At 42.8% G+C, this 18,464-nt stretch overlaps 1 long non-coding RNA gene across 1 annotated transcript; it reads right to left on the reverse strand.

The window, feature by feature from the left end:
* Positions 1–327: 327 nt before the first annotated feature.
* LOC308650237 lies at positions 328–18,385 on the reverse strand. The gene is made up of 4 exons (XR_014022297.1): positions 17,954–18,385; positions 16,026–16,100; positions 2,935–3,058; positions 328–2,527 (listed from the first exon to the last, which is right to left on the reverse strand). It is a non-coding gene; the product is annotated as an uncharacterized lncRNA (long non-coding RNA).
* Between the last annotated feature and the right edge of the window lie 79 nt (positions 18,386–18,464).

Below are 18,464 nucleotides of genomic sequence, written 5' to 3' on the forward strand. Positions count from 1 at the left end.
ACCAAGATAAATAAATAAAGAAGAAAAAGGAAGCATAGAATACATGAATAAGTACTTTAAAGATTCTAGTTTCCCTTATGAAAATGATGAAATAAAGTAATGAAAGAGTTTTTCCAAGAATTATACGAGGTTGAAACATGAAATTGCCAATGATCAACTAAAATATTTGAAACTAAAAAGGGCAACATCATATGGTCAATCTACTTGGGTAAAAACGTTTATACCCAAGTATTATTGAAGCTTTAAGAATGTTGTGGGATTTTTTTTTTTACTTTTACACCCTATATAAAAACATATAGTTTCCTTAAAAACACTCCATAAGTTTGCTGAGACAAGACCCTTATAGAGATGACATAAAGGTTTATGGTAGAATGAATCAGTCATAACTTTCCTTTGTTCATATATGAATACATGACCAGTGAAATGCCACATCATGTATAACCACAAGAATGGGCTCCTATAATAAGTTATACTCCATGTATATATGTATATATGTCAAAATATACTCTACTGTCATGTATAGCTAAAACAAACAAAACGAATGGGCTCTGGCATTAAACTGAGGGTTAGAATCCTTACTCTACCCTTTTGTAACAGCAGGGTTAAGGACAAGGCAACCTAAATTTGTTTCATTTTCTGATATGTGGAAATCAACATATTTCCTACCTTTCCGGTTTTATGAGGATTAAATGAAATATGCAATTTGATTCTCATCATTCACAGGTTCTGTATTTGCAAACACACAAACCCACTAAAGTTTGTAGCCCCCAAGTCAGTGGATACTTGTAGTATAATCAAGGTCATTCAGGGACTTGGACAGGGGACTGAAATTTTTAAGCAACCAAAAGTGCACATTCCTGCCTTCTTGATTCAGCTCATACTGTAAATGTATCCCTATCAGCCTCATAAGTGCCAAGTTTTTAATATTTTTGTTCTTTTTTTGTTGTTGAATATTTCACTGTTTAAGATGGTTCTAGGCACAGTGCTGAAATGGCAAATAAGTTCCTTAAGCCCAAGGCTGTGCTGGGAAGATACAGGACCTGGGGCCTGATGGGACCCCCATGGACCATCCCACACCCAAGTGACCTTGGTTAAAGGGCTTGCTCCCAGAGGACTTCTTGGTTATATGCCAACCTTTCTCCAGTGGTGGAATGTTCAGCCTTTTGAAATAAATGTAATGTGGAGCCTTGATGGCCACAGTTTTAAATTTCCTGATCCCATCTCTAAGATTTCATGTTGTTCTTGGTCAAAAACATTGAATATGTCAGTGTGTCACTCTTCTGTGACCGTTTAAATAGAATGTTACATTTGAAATTGAGTCTCTGGTTAGAAATGTATAAAATGTGTATGACCCATGAGTTTGGGATAAAAACAATATTTAGCCATTGGTCTTTTATTCTTGCAGCAGTCTCGGTTGCTTCTCTGGATGTGATATCAAATCCTGGTACACAAATCCTGGTACAAACAGTAGCACAATAGCTATTCTTCCTTGAAGCCAAGGGCCCCAGAAGACCTTGTGAATGAACATTGTCCATTTCCTTGTCAGGGCCATAGTCACCTGATGTAGGAGCTGACCAGGGGGAACTAAGGCCCACCCTGACAGAGAGGCTCAGTCAAGGCATGAGGGAGAAGGAGAATTTAGAAATACCTTTTGAAAGGAATATGATTGATGAGAAGAGATGCAACAGAGCTGCAGAGCAGCACCGCTTATTAGGTATGCTTCCTCTCCAGAGAACTTATTTCCTTTCCTTTACATGTTTTGGTGTTTCTGCTGTTGATGCTTCCTTGAAGCAAAGTGCACTGCTCTGATGGCAGAGACCAAAAAGTGGTACCATGACTGTGCACCTGCGGTGAGGGAAGGGAGTGTTGTTGCCAACCCTGCTTGCAGTCATGGACATGAAGATGATGAAGAGGCAGCCCCTTCCCCAAGGGAGGAAAGACATATAGGCAGATAGATTGCACGGGGTTTGAGAGGTTGGAAAGACCCAATGGATGCAAGACACAGAGATGGCCAGGATAAACTCCACTGACCCTGCAGTCTGATCCGGTAGCCTGGCCTTCCTCTCGTTCTCCACCTGCGGCCACAGGTCACTTAAAATGGAAAGCTGTTTCTCTTGGTCCTGTGCCTCTCGTCCTGTGTTTAAAAACCTTCCACAGTTCCCTCTATCTGCAGAGTAGAGGCGACAGTCTTGGCATCATATGATGGAGGTGGTAATGATGTGGTCCATCTTCTTTCTCCAAAGGCATCGCTCTACCCTTTCTTTCCCCAGCACATGCATATGTACACAGTGTGGAAACTCCCGCTCAGCTGGACCATCCTGCTCAGTCTGTGAAGCCACAGTTCACCAACTAGACTTTGTACACACACCAGCTCTCATTGTGTGGAATCTTGCTCTCCAAAATGTCTTGTTCCTCTCCACCCAAATTCTATGCTTCCTGCCTTCATTGATTCCCACTTGAAATGCCTCTTGTTGCTGCAGGTGACCTTCTTGGACTCTTGAGGCACAGAGAGGTGTCTTCTAGAGGGCTGGTGACATTTGGAAAGAGACAATGAATATTCAAATGATAAAAATAAAACAGGTATTTTCTCTGCCTTGGGTGCTTTTCTCCATTACTGAAGAAATACCTAGCAGTTTTGCCATGTGCCAATTCATAAGCAGCGATGCCCAGGGTTCCTGAGCTGAGCTCTTTTTCTGAGCATATAATCTATTGAATGATAATGGGTTAAGTGTTTTCCCAAGGATTTGCTCTTACATTTTGTTGCTATACATCAATCCAAAGAATGACACAAAAATGAATTTTTATGCGGTCATTGGTCTTTTTCTTTTCTGGGAAATCAGTTTTTGAGAGAAAGTGCTTTCTTCAAAACTCTGTCTCCAAAGGGAGAGCAGGAAAAGACTGAAACCCTACAGACATACTCTGCTCTTTGCTTACCTTTCTGAGGACAGCTGGTGGTGGCAGTTATGCACCCCTGTAGCAGCCACAGTCATGCTGCACTATGTAGCCGAGGTCCTCTGGGAATGTCAATTGAAGGCTTTCATGAAATTCATTTGCTCCTCTGTGAAAACAAGTGAACCTCTCACCTCTCATGAACTGATGCTTTTCATTACTGATCCAGCTACAAACACGTTTTGGATGTTGCTTGTTTAAAAGCAAAGTAAATTCAGATTTAATAATTTATTTCCCTAGGCTCACTGGGCTTATTCCTATTGCACTTAGTTGCTGGAAACACAACAACTTTATCACACAAATGGATAACTGTGGCAGTGGCCAGGTTATAGTCTATAGGAAAGGAGCGAGAGCAGCTAAGTTACAACTTTAGACAACATAATGTCACCTTTAAGAGATCCTTGGATGGATGATCATGCACTTGTGTACACCACACTTAATTCAAAGAGAAAAAGGACACCATTTCTATCCTCAAAGAATTTACAAATTAATTTTTGAATTAAGATTTAATAAAAAAATGAACAGAAAAAAGTGCTCCTGCACATGAGGCCCTGCCTACTTATGACCTGTGACCCAGGAGCCTGGGCCCTACATTGGGACAGAGTCGCTTGGAAGCAAGGTGCTCAGGAAAATGTGGGCAATGCTGGCCTCTCCCCATGGCGCTGTGGTGCTTGTGGAAAGAGGGAGAATGATAAGGACAGTTGTACAGAACAAGGACGTGGCCACTGCCATGTTTCAGAGAGTTTACTTTGCAGGGCTCTGTTGATTTTCTGCTTCTGTGTCTGCCAGTCTCAGCTTCACTCCATGAGAGAGCCTCGCTCTCAGGGGTCTGCCCTCCTCCCTAACCCATTTCCCATTCCATTGCTAAAATGGGAATGGAATGTGGGAATGGTAGTATCCCATCTGAGTTTCCTACATGAGCAAGTATGTGGAGGCGAGTTGCCTCTGAGGAAGGGTGTGGCCTTGGGCAAGATAGTTTTCTACTGCAGAGGACAATTTCCAGGGGGGCTCAGCTGGGAACTGCCAGTGGTCAGTACTCAGTGACATCCAAAGTAACACATAAGAGCAGTGGTCCACCAGATGACCACAGAAAAATGAACGCACTGTAATGCCACAGTTAGGGCAGCGTGGGGGTTGGAGCAAGGCCAATATCTTCTGGGAAACTGTGGGGTGAGTTTGCAGACAGCCTAGGCCAGCATGGGTAGGAGGCACTAGAGGCTGCACATTTTTAAGGGGTCTATGGTGGACACTGGGGACAAAACCACTGGATTAATCATGATTTAATATCCTTGAAGCCCATTTAACTAAAACATTACGGGTGATTGTAAGGACATCTCTGCCATGGTCTAGGTCAAGTGTAGGGAGCCATTTGCATTGACATCCTGACTCTGCCTTTTAGAGTGACCACTCCACTATTCTTACCCAGCTTTTCTTTCTTATCCTTAGATGGAGAAACATTTAGTACCTGTATCACAGGGTTGTTTGTTTTGAGGATTAAATGAAATTATTCATTTATATTTGAACCATGCCTGCCATGAACTAAATTCTTAGTGAACCATGGATGTGGGCATTAGTGAATGCACCAATTATTGCTCCCCAATAGGCTGCTTACTAGCTCTGTAGCTTTATTTTTAACTTCATGTGTCTGTTTAGAGATAACATTATCCCACTCCTTTACTGGTTATATCTTTTGAAAATTCTATTCCCTGAATAGGAGGGTGAATTGCAATTTTGTGTGAATCCATCAATTTAGACAATAAATAAGAAATTTCCAAAGAGCTGCTGTGGAGAATATTAACACCTAAGATGCGTGAACTACAGTCTTTCTTTGCACATAGTACTCTATTTCTCAGTACTGTGTTACATCTGCTGAGTAAATTACATGCTATCTTTACTCTAGAATGGTTTCAATTTGAATGTCAGAAAAAATGTATTGAGCTGTGGCACAATGACCAATTCTTTGTTTTCCTCATCACCCAACCAGTGAATACATTTTTAAAACTTTTTTTCTTGAGACTGGGAACTGAACCCAGGACCTTGTGCATGCTCTGCAAGCACTCTGCCTCCAAGCTATACTCCTAGCCCTTTTAAAATATTTTGAAACAGGGTCTTGCTGAATTGCCCAGTCCGGCCTCCAACTTTACTCCTGCCTCAACCTCCCAAGCAGCTGGGATCTCAGGTGTGCACCACTTCACCTTGACTTCAGGCACCACCTCTTTCTCTTTGCATTTGTTTTTCTCTTTGGGTATTCCCATTTGACATAAACTCTTTGTATACTGTATCCCAGTCAAGTGCAGGAAATAATGCACAAATGTTCCTAAAAAGTTAAAAAAAAGTTTGTCCTGCATGCACATGTGAGTTTCAAATTTCTCTTGAGATAATTGGGATGATTTGTCACAAACCCTGAGAAATTCAGGATGACCCAAGAATGAGCTGCATGCTGGTTTCCTAACCTGCTTGCCAGTCATACTCTAGTCTTTGGGACAAATGACCCACTTCCTGAATGTCCACGTGAGCTCTCCAGCTACACCGGAAGATGGCACATAACATCCCTATAAGTCATCTTTCCAGGTTCTGTGAAATATGTCAGCTGTTTTGAATGTGATGTATCAGCCCCTTATGGGGGTTTCCTAGGATCGCAGTCTGAAATTCTTGCTTAATAATGAGGGTGCCGCTGCAGAACCCTTCCCTGCACTTTTTCCAGTGGGAACCATCTCTCCACAGGATAAATTCCTTGACTTCAGGCACCACCTCTCTCTCTTTGCATTTGTTTTTCTCTTTGTGTATTCCCAACGTCTAGGAGAGGCCCAGAACTTGGAAGTTGCTCCACAATTATAACCCTTTGCTCATTTTTGTATGGATGAATGAGCAAAGGGTTATAATTCCAAACATTTCCTTTTTAAAACAAACCAAGGATCCAAGGACTTTTCAAGTGACTTTCTTACACACTTTACTTGGTTATGAGCCCAGCAAATGACCTTGAATGAACCTACCCTTTGTGAGCGAAGACTTGCTTGCTCTTCTCCATTGACTTGGATGGGAGGTAGCTAAGGGCAGATTCTCAAAGTATCATTTGTGATGTTGGGAGGCTCCTCCCACGATGCATGGACTTCCTAGATAGACTTATGGAGGCGAGGCATTAAGGGGTAGATGATGATTCTTCTTCCTTCTTTTTATTTTATTGCTTTCTTTTGTTTGTGTCAGGGCCATTTGTTAATCACTATTACTGAATGCTTGGTTACAAACAAAAACAAAAGACTTGCTCCAGACAGTCTTTGCCTCCTTTACTTCCTCCTTTCTTTTTCATTTCCTCCTCTTCTACCCTCCTCCTCAACTTCCTTCACATCCTTCTCCTCCTCCTGGTGATCTTCCTCCACATCATCATCTTCTTCCCCTCCTCCTCCACCTCCTCCTCCTCTTCCACCTCCCCCTCCACCTCCTTTACTTCCTCCTCCTCCTCCTCCTGATGGTCCTCCTCCACATCATCTTCTTCCCCTCCTCTTCCACTTCCTCCACCTCCTTCACATCCTCCTTCTCCTCCTGGTGGTCTTTCTCTACCGTGTCTTCCTCTTCCCCTCCTCCTACACCTACTTCACAACCACCTCTCCTCCTGGTGGTCTTGCTCCACCTCCTCCTCTTCTTCCCCTCTGCCTCCAATTCTTTACATTCTCCTCCTCCTCCACTTCTTCCTCTTCTTCATTTCCTCCTCCTCCTCCTGTTCCTCCTACACCTCAGATACCTCCACTTTCTCTTTTTCCCCTACTCCTCCACCTCCCTCACAACATCCTCATCCTCCTGGTGGACCTCCTCTACCTCCGTCACATCCTCCTCCTCCTGGCAGTCTTCCTCTACCTCCTCTTCTTCTTTCCCTCCTCCTTCACCTCCTCTTCTTACTTCTGGTGGTCCCCTCCACTTCCTCTTTTTCTACCCTCCTCCCCCATCTCCTTCACATCTTCCTTTTCCTGGTGGTCGTGCTCCACCTCCTCTTCTTTATCTCATCCTCCTCCACTTCCCTCATATTCTCCTATTCCTGGTGGACTTCCTCCAACTCCTTTTCTTCTTCCTCTACCCCTCCACCAACTTTTCATCTTCCTCCTACTCATGGTGGTCAACCTCTACTTCCTCCTCTTCTACCCTCCTCCTCCACCTCCTTCACATCGTCCTCCTCTTCTTGGTAGTCATCCTCCACCTTGTCTTCTTCATCCCCACCTCCTTAAACTCCTCATATCATTCTCCTTCAGTAGGTCTTCCTCCACCTTGACTTCTTCTTCCCCTCTTCCTCCACCTCCTACACATTCTCTTCCTCCTCTTCTTCTTCCCCTACTTTACTTCCTCCTCAACCTCGTGATGATCTTCCTCCACCTCATATTCTACTTCCCCTCCTCCTCCACCTCTTTCTCATCCTTCTCCTCTTCTTCCCCTCCTCCAACTCCTTTACTTCCTTTTTTTCCTCTAGTTGGTTTCCTCTACCTCCTCTTCTTCTACCTTTTCCACCTCCTTCACATCCTCCTCCTTCTATGGTTATCTTTCTCCACTTCATCTCATATTTCCATTCCTACTACACCTATTTCACTTCTTCCTCCACCTCTTTACATGGACCACCTTCTCCTCTTCCTCCATCTTCTTTATTCTTCCCCTCCTCTTCTACCTCCTTTACTTCTTCCTCCTCTTCCTCAGGACTCGGTGGCCTCTTTGGACTCCTGGTATATAGGCATGATATGTCTATGCTCTTGGCACAGGGCCCCAGTGGAGGAAGCACTGCTGCAGCCCACTGATACTACCCAGACCTCACATGTGCGTATGGACACATTTTGCTGCATCCTGTTGCCACTTCATGGCCTTTTGCTTGATGTGCTGCCATAGGGTTATGTGGCCACAAAACCAAGTACTTGCCAGTAAAGCTCGCTATCCTGCAGCCTTGGCCATTGCTTAGGCCCACGGATCAGGTTGGCCACCACATGCTCCAACCACTTGCCTCCAGAGAGATGTCCACAATGAAGCTGGCAACTGCTTTCCTTAGCCTCTCCCATCCAGTCCTCCCTGGTGGTGTGAGCACTAGGCTTACCCAAGCAACCTACTGCCATAAAGGGCCAGTAGTGATGAAGCACACAATCTGCCACAGCAAAGGCCTCAATGGAGCTGTGAGCACACACCCTGCCGAAGCCAACGTCCATTCCAGAGGCCAGATTATACATGGTCTGACACGAGCTGCTGCGGCTCAGCCACCTCACAGACCACACTTGCCCTGTCCGGACATCATCTGCACAAGCCTCAGGCCACCTCACAGTGCCAGTCATCATGTGGACACTCGGTTTCAATGAACGGCCAACTCCATGACCTCGGGGTGCCATGTGCATCTGCCCTGAGGCTGGCTCCAGCTACCTCATGGACAGGATTGCACAGAGTCTCTGTCCACTGCAGACAGACATGAAGTGTGTGATCAGGATGGCCCTTGCTTCCTTCCAGTTCATATACACACATGTGGTGTGGACCCAGGCTTGTGCAGCCTTGGCTGCTCCACTCACCTCAGGAAAGATGACCAGGCACGATCAGCTGGAGTCTCCTGACACTCTACTCACTTCTCTAGGACATGTTGGGGTGGTCTACTGTCATACCCCAAACCCCACTGCACTTGCCTCAAAAAAATCTGCTTGGAGAGGCTCACTGAGACCTGTGGCCATTCTTTAGTTACAGTGGTGGACACAATCTCTGCCATATGTGGCTGCCAATGTCTTGGCTGGGCACAGAATCATGAGCCACTCAAGCAGGAACAAAACTTTATTTTTGAAAAAGCCGCCAATACTCCGTACGTGCCAGCAAGCCAAACCCGGTCCACACACCCTACCTAAACCGGCCCCCCCCCACCTCCCCCGGAATTCCCTCCTACTATCCTTCCCCAACCAATGGGAACTCTCCAGGAGTCCTGTAACATGAGTCCCATAGCAGGCCAAGGTGAACAGCAGGAGTCCAATTTCCATATGAATGTAAATCTTAATATAATCATATCATCTCAGTGGCTAGTTGGCGTCACCTTACAACCGAAAGTGCCATGCATCATATTATTTACTTGTGGCTCCTAGCATGTGGCCACCCCTGGGACCTCCTGTTAAGGTGTGGGAATGTGACAGCTGTCCATTCTGCCATTAGAGACCTCTGTTGTCCTTGTAGGAACTTTGTTCCACCCTGTCCTGTAATCCAAGGCCTTGACACAGGCCCAGAGATGATGAGCTGTGGCAGCCCAGTGCCACCTGTGTATCCTCCATGGAGGGGTGTGGAGACATTCTGCTCCAGAGAGGACCATTCCATGCACTCAGTGCTGAAGTGCAGAGAAGCCATGAGGCCACTGCTGGCCTCCCCACATTCCTTAGTAATTGCTGAAGCCTCTGATTATTCTGGTATGCCATGGGTGATACTACCTGCCCTTCTGCCTCTTGAGGGCACTTGTAGCTTTTGGACGTGCTCTGCTGTAGCCTCCAGTCACTGCCGCCTGCACTCATGCTGTGCTCTTCCTCGCAGAGCTCATCAGTGACTTGTGCACACTGTGCTGGGGCTCTACCACCTGCATGTCTCAGTGATGATATGCGGACACACTAGCGGTGGTTTCATCTCTGCTTAGGATTGAGTGCTGACGTGTGATATATGGACAGCTTGGCCTCACGTTTTTAAAAAACTTTTATTAAAATTTTAATGTAGTTCAATCAGCTTGTCTGGTTCATTTCAGTTCCTGTGGGCAGGGCTGCTTCAGCTTCTCTGCCTTCTCCTCGTCTGTAATGACCAAGATAAAAAGGTACTTTCTGCTTCAACCTTCAAATTTCACATTATCCTCATTTTTCTGGTCTTGGCAGATTTGGCATCCTTTCGCCTAGCTGTGAGCAGAAAGTGTTTGATTTCCTCCATTTTTTGAGGCCTGGCGTCATGCTGTGCAGAAGGCATGGACTGGCACTTGTCCCTGAGAACAGCCAGAGGTACCACACCGTTGTCACACCACAGTCCTTAGTGGAGATGTGTGACGACATCTTGCCTCAGCATCCTGCTGTGACACTGATCTCAGTCATGCTGCTTGCTGCAGCGTGGTGCCCCTCAACAGACCTGACATGATGTGGACATTCTCCTGTCCTTCATACCCCATTCAGGACATGTGCACACAATGCTGTGGCCTCTGGACACTCCTCAGACCTCTGCCTTGGTGGGAGGACATGAGCTGCTGGAAACTCCCACCACTCCACTCACCTCAGCTGTGTGATGTGGACCTACTCACAGACCCAGGAAACCGTAGACAACTCTGCTTCTCCCTCCTGCCACACCATAGACCTCGGATGAGATATGGGGACTGGAGCCCCTTCTACCTCTTGGATCCCACCGGTGATGTGTGGATATGTTCTGCCTCAGACACCAGCCCTTCCAGACCCACATTTGTTTGACAAACTCTGCTGTGGCTTCCTGTTACCTCCCTGACTTCCATTATGATGTGAATAAACACCCAGCTACAATCTCCCAAAGCTGTCCCTAAACAATCAGTATAACAAGTATTTACCTTGCATTTATATCGTATTAGGCATTATAAGTAATTTAGGCATCATTAAGACTGTATGTGAGGATGTTTGCAGGCTTTATACATACACTACTCCATTTTATTTAAGGTCTTGGGCATTGGCAAATTTTTATATCTGAGTGGTGTCCTGGGACCAGTCCTCATGGATATCAACAGACAATTTTTTTCTTTTTTCTTTTGTGCTGGGAATTTAACCCATGGGCACCAAGATGCTGAGGCAGGTCTCAAACTTGTGACCCTCTTGTCTCAGCCTACCAAGTCACTGGGATTACAGGCATGTACCACCATACCCAACATAAATGTATCTTTATGTATTTATCATAAACCAAGAATAAAACCAGTCTAGTTGAGAACAAAGAAATAACAGTTACATGGGGCTAGTTAGAATTCTAGAAAAACACAATCTTATAAATGCGCTCTGGGATTTATAAAATGTCTAGTGTATTTATAGCTTTAAACCACAAAGCATAGGGTAACAATTATGTTTCTTGCTGATCAGGAATTATAACTGATTCTAGGAAAATTTAAGCTATCTTATAAGAAAGGAACTGGGTGTGGTCTCAGTCTAAATAGTTGGGAAAGGGGTCTTTTGTATCAAAGGACAGCAGAGGTTAACAATGTTTTGGGATACTGCAGTTTGGCCCAGTCCTGAGGCCAGCTTGCATCTGGGAGTGGACATTTCTGCATCCCATTCCTAAGGTCAGCGCATGTAGATGTGCACTGAGCCAATGTCACTTCAATGCCACTCCAACTTTTATTTTCTTCTTTGATATTTCTCCCTTTTGGTCAAAATCTTTCCACAAGAAAGCATTCACGGTCCATGTAGTATTATAATCATCCACATCAGTAGGATAGATCTGTCCCAGGAAGTCACATCTGTCACTGCAGGTATACTTGGCAGCTGTGGTGATGGAGCAAGTTTTGGGTCTTTGGCCACATCTAAACAACAAGGAAGCAACTGAAAAACCACAGCCTCAGTCAGGTCAGGTAGTCTCTGAGGTCAACAGGGAGTCCAAAGGGCTATGGCCTGATAAGTGGTTTTTATGGTAGTGGGCTATCATTATTTTGGTTTTAGCAATATTCCTGAGATACTGAGATATACAAACTACAAGAAAGTTAAATAAGATATAAACAGAAGAGGCAGTGATAACCAGCAAAAGAATATTTCAAATATTGTCCATTCCTGAAGGTGGCCAACTAAGTGTTGAATTCCAGTCTAGGGGCATGAGGTAAAATGGTACTCCATAAGAGGGTCTGGTTGAGGGTTTGAATCCAGGCTGGAATGGGGGCACGGTAGAGATATTACAATAGAAGCAAGTTATAGCTTTTAGCAAAAGCTCCAGCAGGGAATTGTTGATAGATCCAATATAGATGCCCAGCAAAAGTCATAGATGGCAACATTTGGACTAGAATGTTCTTTTTTCAAAGAGGGATATTCAGTAAGAGTTGAAATTGGGTCTATGAGAGAATGAGAAAGTGAGACTAAAAGGACTCACTTTTTAGAGCATTAAGGGAAGTAGGGATCAATCTGAGGCCAGATTTCTTAAAATGAATCTTCTAAGGAGGAGCCAATGTTACACGGGTGCAAAGTATCTAGGGAGTTTGGTATTCTTAACTCGGTGTGAATGAACAGCAAGGTCAGAGAGGATTTGCCAAAGATTCTGCATAGGTTTGAAGACAAGAGAGAAAGGCATCAATATCAGTTAGGACTCAGTAAAATCAGGGCCCATTTAAATGAATATCTTTCCCAAGGATTTTAGAGGATGAAGGAAGTAGCCTCTGTGTTTCCTAAGTCAAAAGTTCTGCCAGATTTTGTCTTCAGGAGTTCGAGACAATAGTTTTAGGTTGAAACAAAATCAATGAAACCAGTGACTTTCCTTAGTTTGTTTGGTCTCACATCTATTCTTCCCCGTTTTGTCTAGTGGTTTCACAAACCCATCAGTTTCTTCATTATAGACTTGTAGAACTTCTTACCCTGTCCAAGTTATTGGAATCCTATACCTACAAGAGTTATTTCCATCTTTTTCTTGAAGAAAAGACACAACACTTTGGGATCATAGTTGCTTGCAAACAACTTCCAGAAAGGCATCAGAATAAAGCCACTTAACTATGGATGCGACTTAAAATAGCCATGGTTAAAGGTCTGAGGATTACTCACAACTGATGGGGTAATTTGGTCATTCTTGGAGCATATAATAATTTAACATTAGAATTAGGACTGATTACATACACTAAAAAATACCAGATTTCTAAGAACACATATTAGCACATTAACAGAAATATAAGTCTAACGTGTGAGTTGGACTTCTAGGACATCTGGAAATGCCAAAGTTAGTTCTAGACTGAGAAGACTTAATTTTGGAATTTGATTTTGGGACATTTTTCAAACATTTCATAGATCTAAAATATTTGGTTAAATAAGAAAAGCCAAGGTGACAAAAATATTTTAAAGAAAAACCTCTGAAAATGTTCTATGAAGTATAGATCAAAGCTCTAAGAAAATTCTGCCTTACAAACATGGAATCAAACTTTAGTTCCACCAGTGCACCTTTGATATCAGCACTTAACCTCCAGAAAAACTTATATACAATGTTGTCAACTTAAACACACATGAAATCTTCCATAATAGAGCATGGTCCTTGCATGGACAAGGTCCTGGGTTTGACCCCCAGCACTGCCAAAAAACAAAATCTGCCACAAGATCCACTTTGCCATAATCCTCCTATAACTTTCTCAAACTTCTTGTAATTTGTCCGAGCCCTGAATTTTATCCCACAGCTCTCTTTCTATTTTGAAACAATCAGCCATAGGTTGATTCTTTTCTGCTCAGTATCTTTCCATTCCACAAGGCAGCAATGGGTGGAAGTCATGGAGGAAGGTATGTTAGAAGATTTTAGTTCAGAGACACACTGTTAATTTCTGACTTATTTCTTGGAAGGAGGTTTTTTTTTTTTTTTTAATTTGTAATTTTTTTCTAAGTCTTATTTAGAAGTTTCTAAGTACAGTTGAAAAATAAGCCTCCTACTCATTTTGTCTGGTTCTAAAACCAACTTTTTCTAAGTATGCACTCAAATAAACTAATTTGGGAATTTTCAAAGTTCCCTATTTTGGCCAATTTAATTTAAAATCTTCCCAGGTTACTTGGGCCTATTTGTCAATATATTTACATGAGAAGGATTCATGTATTAAAAATAGAACCAGTTAGAGTTTCAAAAGGGGGCCTATTTTTTCCCATGTCACCAGTTGGAATGGTAGCTGTCCCCTTGTGTGTCTCATTGTGGAACTTCATCCAGGTAAACTGACCAGGAGGGTTTCTCCCCAGAAGCATCCTTTGGAGGATGTTTAATTGTGCTAGAAAGTACCTAAATAAAGAAAAATCTGCATTTGACTTAAGAATGGAGATTTCAGACAAAATCTTAAGGTTTTGTGTTTATATATGTCTCCTTTGCTTAACATGTGGCATCTCAAGATATTATACATCTCATGAAATCCTCCTGTAGGAAAACACTGACTCATACAAGATCAAGAGAATTATTTGAATTTATACAGTGTAAACTGTGGGTTAAAATGCAGAGTCTGGCATTTAGAGAGGTTGGATATGAACTGTAAATCAAAAAAGGCATGAGATAAAACTTCCACAGGATTATCTTTGAGAACAAGTTTAAAAAATTAAAATACCTAGGTTCTAATGTATTAGAAATTCAGTGGCAAAATGCAGAATTGATCATTTAGTCAGAACTCACTGGGCTGACAGGGTAGAGATGTGAAACACATAATAAAATTGTTCAGAGGGCTGACCACCTCACAGGTCATTGGCAGAGTGGCCTCCAACCCCCGATAGCCCAAAGTGCTACCTTCTAAGAATTAGCAGCTGCTAGAATGCAAAAGTCTTTATAGTGAAAGTAAAAACAAAGTGTCCTCCTAAACTCCATTCTGGTTAAGTGTTTCCATAACAGGAAAAGACAGCTTCAAGTGAACAGTGACTTTAAGCTCACAGACCTGGGAGATGTGTTCAAGGACAAAACTGAAAAGCTTTTTTGAACTTCTATTCAGTAGTTTCCCTGTTTGAGGCAATATGTTAATGTCATTATGAAAATATTTTCCTAGGTCAAGTAAGCAAGCAAGTATGAAATGTCTATTATGAGGAAAATGTCATTCAGCATAAGAAGAGATTCAATTATAAACCAAAAAAATTAAGTAGAAATACCTTATTAGAATTAAAGTAGAAATATCAATATGAACTTGTGATTAAAAAAATGATAAATCTCTTATGGTGCTCTGTACTTAAATGGCCAAGAAGCAGTGCCCCTCTGGCAGCATGAGTGTGGGAAGTCCCCATGTTGGTCACAAACACCAGTCCTCATAACCAGAGTCCCTGGAAGAAACTTCTCTTCCATGTCATGGGCAGGGGAGGAACAGTGTGGGCCAGAAAGCACAGAAGCTCTAAAAAACTAATGGAATTGTGGGAAAGGCACAGTGGTGCCCACCTGCAATGCCAACAACTCAGGAGGCTGAGACAGGAGAGGTCACAAGTTTGAGGCCATGCTTGGTAACATAAAAAGGGCTTGAGATATAGCTCAGTGAATACCCTTGGCTCCCATCCCTAGTACGACCCCCACAAAAAAATTAATGGAATTTTGTCAAAAGGATATCTTTAAATGGTCTCCCAGGAGCCATAGGTATGTCATTTGAGCCCCCCCAAATAATCATAATAATCATGATCCATAGAAACACATTGATCTATAAAAATTCTAGAGTCTATGGCTGGGGTTGTAGCTCAGTGGTAGAGCACTTGCCTAGTACATGTGAAGCACTGGGTTTGATCCTCAGCACTACATTATAATAAATAAATAAAGATATTGTATCCATCTACAACTAAAAAAATTCTAGAGTCTATTACCATTCTTAAAACAGAAAAATATTCAAAAGTTATCACAACTAAAATAGCTATGACACTAATTCTTCAGTTTTAAAAATCAAGAGAATTGAGCCTATATACTATTTTCAGTATGGGCTGTGTTTGTAAGGGAATGGGTTTAGTTAATGTGCATATAATTAAATTCTACTTTATAGAAGTCTACCTAATAACAATAGAAAACTATCATTAAACCATCCCCAATGAAATTACCTGTTCATGTGGGAATTTTCAATCACGGATGAAACATTGTCACATGTGACTCGATAGATACCCCTTTCAGAGGACCTGAAAGAATGAGCTGTGGTTCCTCAAGAAGTGAACACTGAGGTTGTGTGCCTGCAGGCTAATGAATGTTTACAGGAAGGCAAATTTTGACCTGCAGCTAGCTTTCATAATAAAGTGGTCAGGAAGTAACTGATCCTTTGTGATTTCTATTACATCCAATAAAAACAAAAACAAGCCCAGGAATCCTGTGTGACCAAACTGGCTTGAACTAGTTCTCCACAGCTACCTGGAGTAAGATAGGGTAAGATGGTGGGAAGAGCAATATTCTAACCTCAACGACTCCTTCTGTAGTCTCCACTCAGTCCCAGGTCATCAACCTACCAGGCAGGCTGTCATCGGGGTTACTGGGTCTTTGCTCATGGCAATGCAGTCTGAATGTTCGATCCTCTTCTAGACCTTAAGACAAGAGATCATTTTGAAGCTATCAAATGTCTTCTTAGCAATCTGAGATAATCTGAGTGTTCACAGGTGCTATATCAACTTGTTTTTATTTTCCTCCCTGGGTAAACTCTATAAATGTGTAAACTAAATAATCTGTGAAAACAGCTGATAAATCCAAACAAAAAGACAAAGTAACTGGACCCAAATTAAGGCTCAGAAGACAGAACTGCATTATTACTACATGGAGCATGGGAAGAAGGGACAGACCTGAGCATGTGATATGAAGCTACCTGCAGAGAGAGAATTACAAAGAGGCCATTGACTTCCTGTTTCCTCATACTGGCAAGTCTCACTGTGCTTGCTGCCTGTGGAGTCATACTTCCTAGGCTTTCAGGACTCACGCTGTGTAGACTAAAGATTCCTGGTTGTCCAGGAAGGGCTTTATAATTGTCACCTCTGCCCCAGAGTTTGCTGTAATAGAATTGCCAGTGAAGCTGAGACCAACAAGGCACTGATTACAGCCCTGACAATTGGTATCAACGTCATCTTAAATGTTAGTTCCAATTCATTAGGATCTTCAAATTCTATTTCATTATTTGAAATGAAAAATGTTTTTAGCTTTTTAGAATTATCTGTGGAGAATATTATATGTGATTATATATATTATATCAAGTTTTTGAAGATGTACTGCTAACATTTTAGCCTTTTTTTTTTTTTTTTTTGGTGGTACTGGAGATGGAACTCAGGACCTTGTAAATGCCAGGCACATTCTACCACTGAAGTATATCCCCAGTCCCACTTTTAATGTAATTGTTTTATATCAGCCCAACTCAGTTTGCACATTTTCACTATGTGGCTTATTATTTTAAAGCCAACCTTCTTGTAGTAATGTGATTATATTGCTGTTTTCCAACACACACCAAATACCATGGCCACAGATGGATATGGTGGCATACACCTATAATCCCAGCTACTTAGGAGGCTGAGGCTGGAGAATCGCAAGTTCAAGGCCAGCCTAGGCAACTCAGTGAAACCCTATCACAAAAAAAAATTTTTTTTTAAAGCTGGGACTGTAGCTCAGTGGTAGAGCACCCCTAAATTCAATTCCCAGTACTTCAAAATTCTAAAAGTCATAAAGTTGGTGACTGAAGACGCCAAATGTGGTTTCTAGTCCTTAGGACTGAACATTGCCATGCATGCCGCTCTCTTAGAATATAACAGGCATTCACTGAGAGCTATGGCAATATACATATTTCTAAAAAACATAGCTCAAGTAGGATAAAGGAGTGTTAGGAAATTCCCAGAACTAGGAGTCAGTATTGCCCAGGAAGTCTTCTGTCTCCAAGTCCAGGGGGATTAAATAATTGGTCAGACCGTATTTTGATAAAGCTACTACTTATAAACTATTCCTCTTGAGTGCTCTTTTTGCTAACAGTAGACACTGGATGTGGTAAACTTAAAGGAACCAAGGATCTGAACAAAATCTTGTCTGGAATTTAGTTCTTCATAACTGACCTCAATGCTGCAGGAAAGTAAGAATTGGGTTCCAACAGAGGAAAATGCACACCTTCCCGTTGCTTCAGCCATTCATCTTGCATTCTTGCTGTTGTTTTTGAAGAACTCAGCTATGTGGAAGGGAAGCATGACAGCTGAGATCTTCCTGTGGCCCTGAGTGAGGTGTCCCATCAGTCTCTACTTGGCTCCTAATGACTGCTCAGCTAGCAGTCTGTGGCTCCCATAGCAACTCCAGAGGCCACGTGAGCATTCACACTCACTGCTTGTATTTAGTCACAAGTCTGTCTCTTCAGACAAAGCTCTGGCTAGCAAAAAGTACTGGGCAGACCTCATCTCCTTATGTTCTTGCTTACCTGAGCTTGTTTTTCTCTCGGGGACTCCTCTGCAGTGTCTGTTCCTGGGTCCCGGCAGCTCCTGTGCTTAGATGGGCTTACTTCCAGTGCCGCCACTTGGTGGGCTGGAAAATCTTCTGATGGAGGTATGGAATATCGTCTTGCTTCTTCCTCAGTTCGAGACTGACAGGATGGGATCTTTGAAAGGAAGACAAAAACTCAAAACCACAAACCCTGACATTCACTAACGCTAGAGAAGGAGGCCTGAGGTGGTTTCAGTGGTTATGATAAATAAAGCAGTTGGAATGGCTAAACCTAATGAAACAACCTATGGATCCTAGTGTTGATTCCTTGAACAAAACTCTACTCCACTTTAGGGAACTGTGGAAGAATGAGCCCAAGGGAGCCTGTTTGGCACTGTACCTAGTTGAGTCCGTCCTGCATGGCCCCAGATCAGTGTGGCAGGCAGGGAGGTGAGGTGACCTGGTCCTGCTAAATACCAGGTGTTTCACAAATTCTGCACCATGACCAT

This window comes from Spermophilus citellus, assembly GCF_964194105.1.
Source record: "Spermophilus citellus genome assembly, chromosome: 5".
NCBI lineage: Eukaryota > Metazoa > Chordata > Mammalia > Rodentia > Sciuridae > Spermophilus > Spermophilus citellus.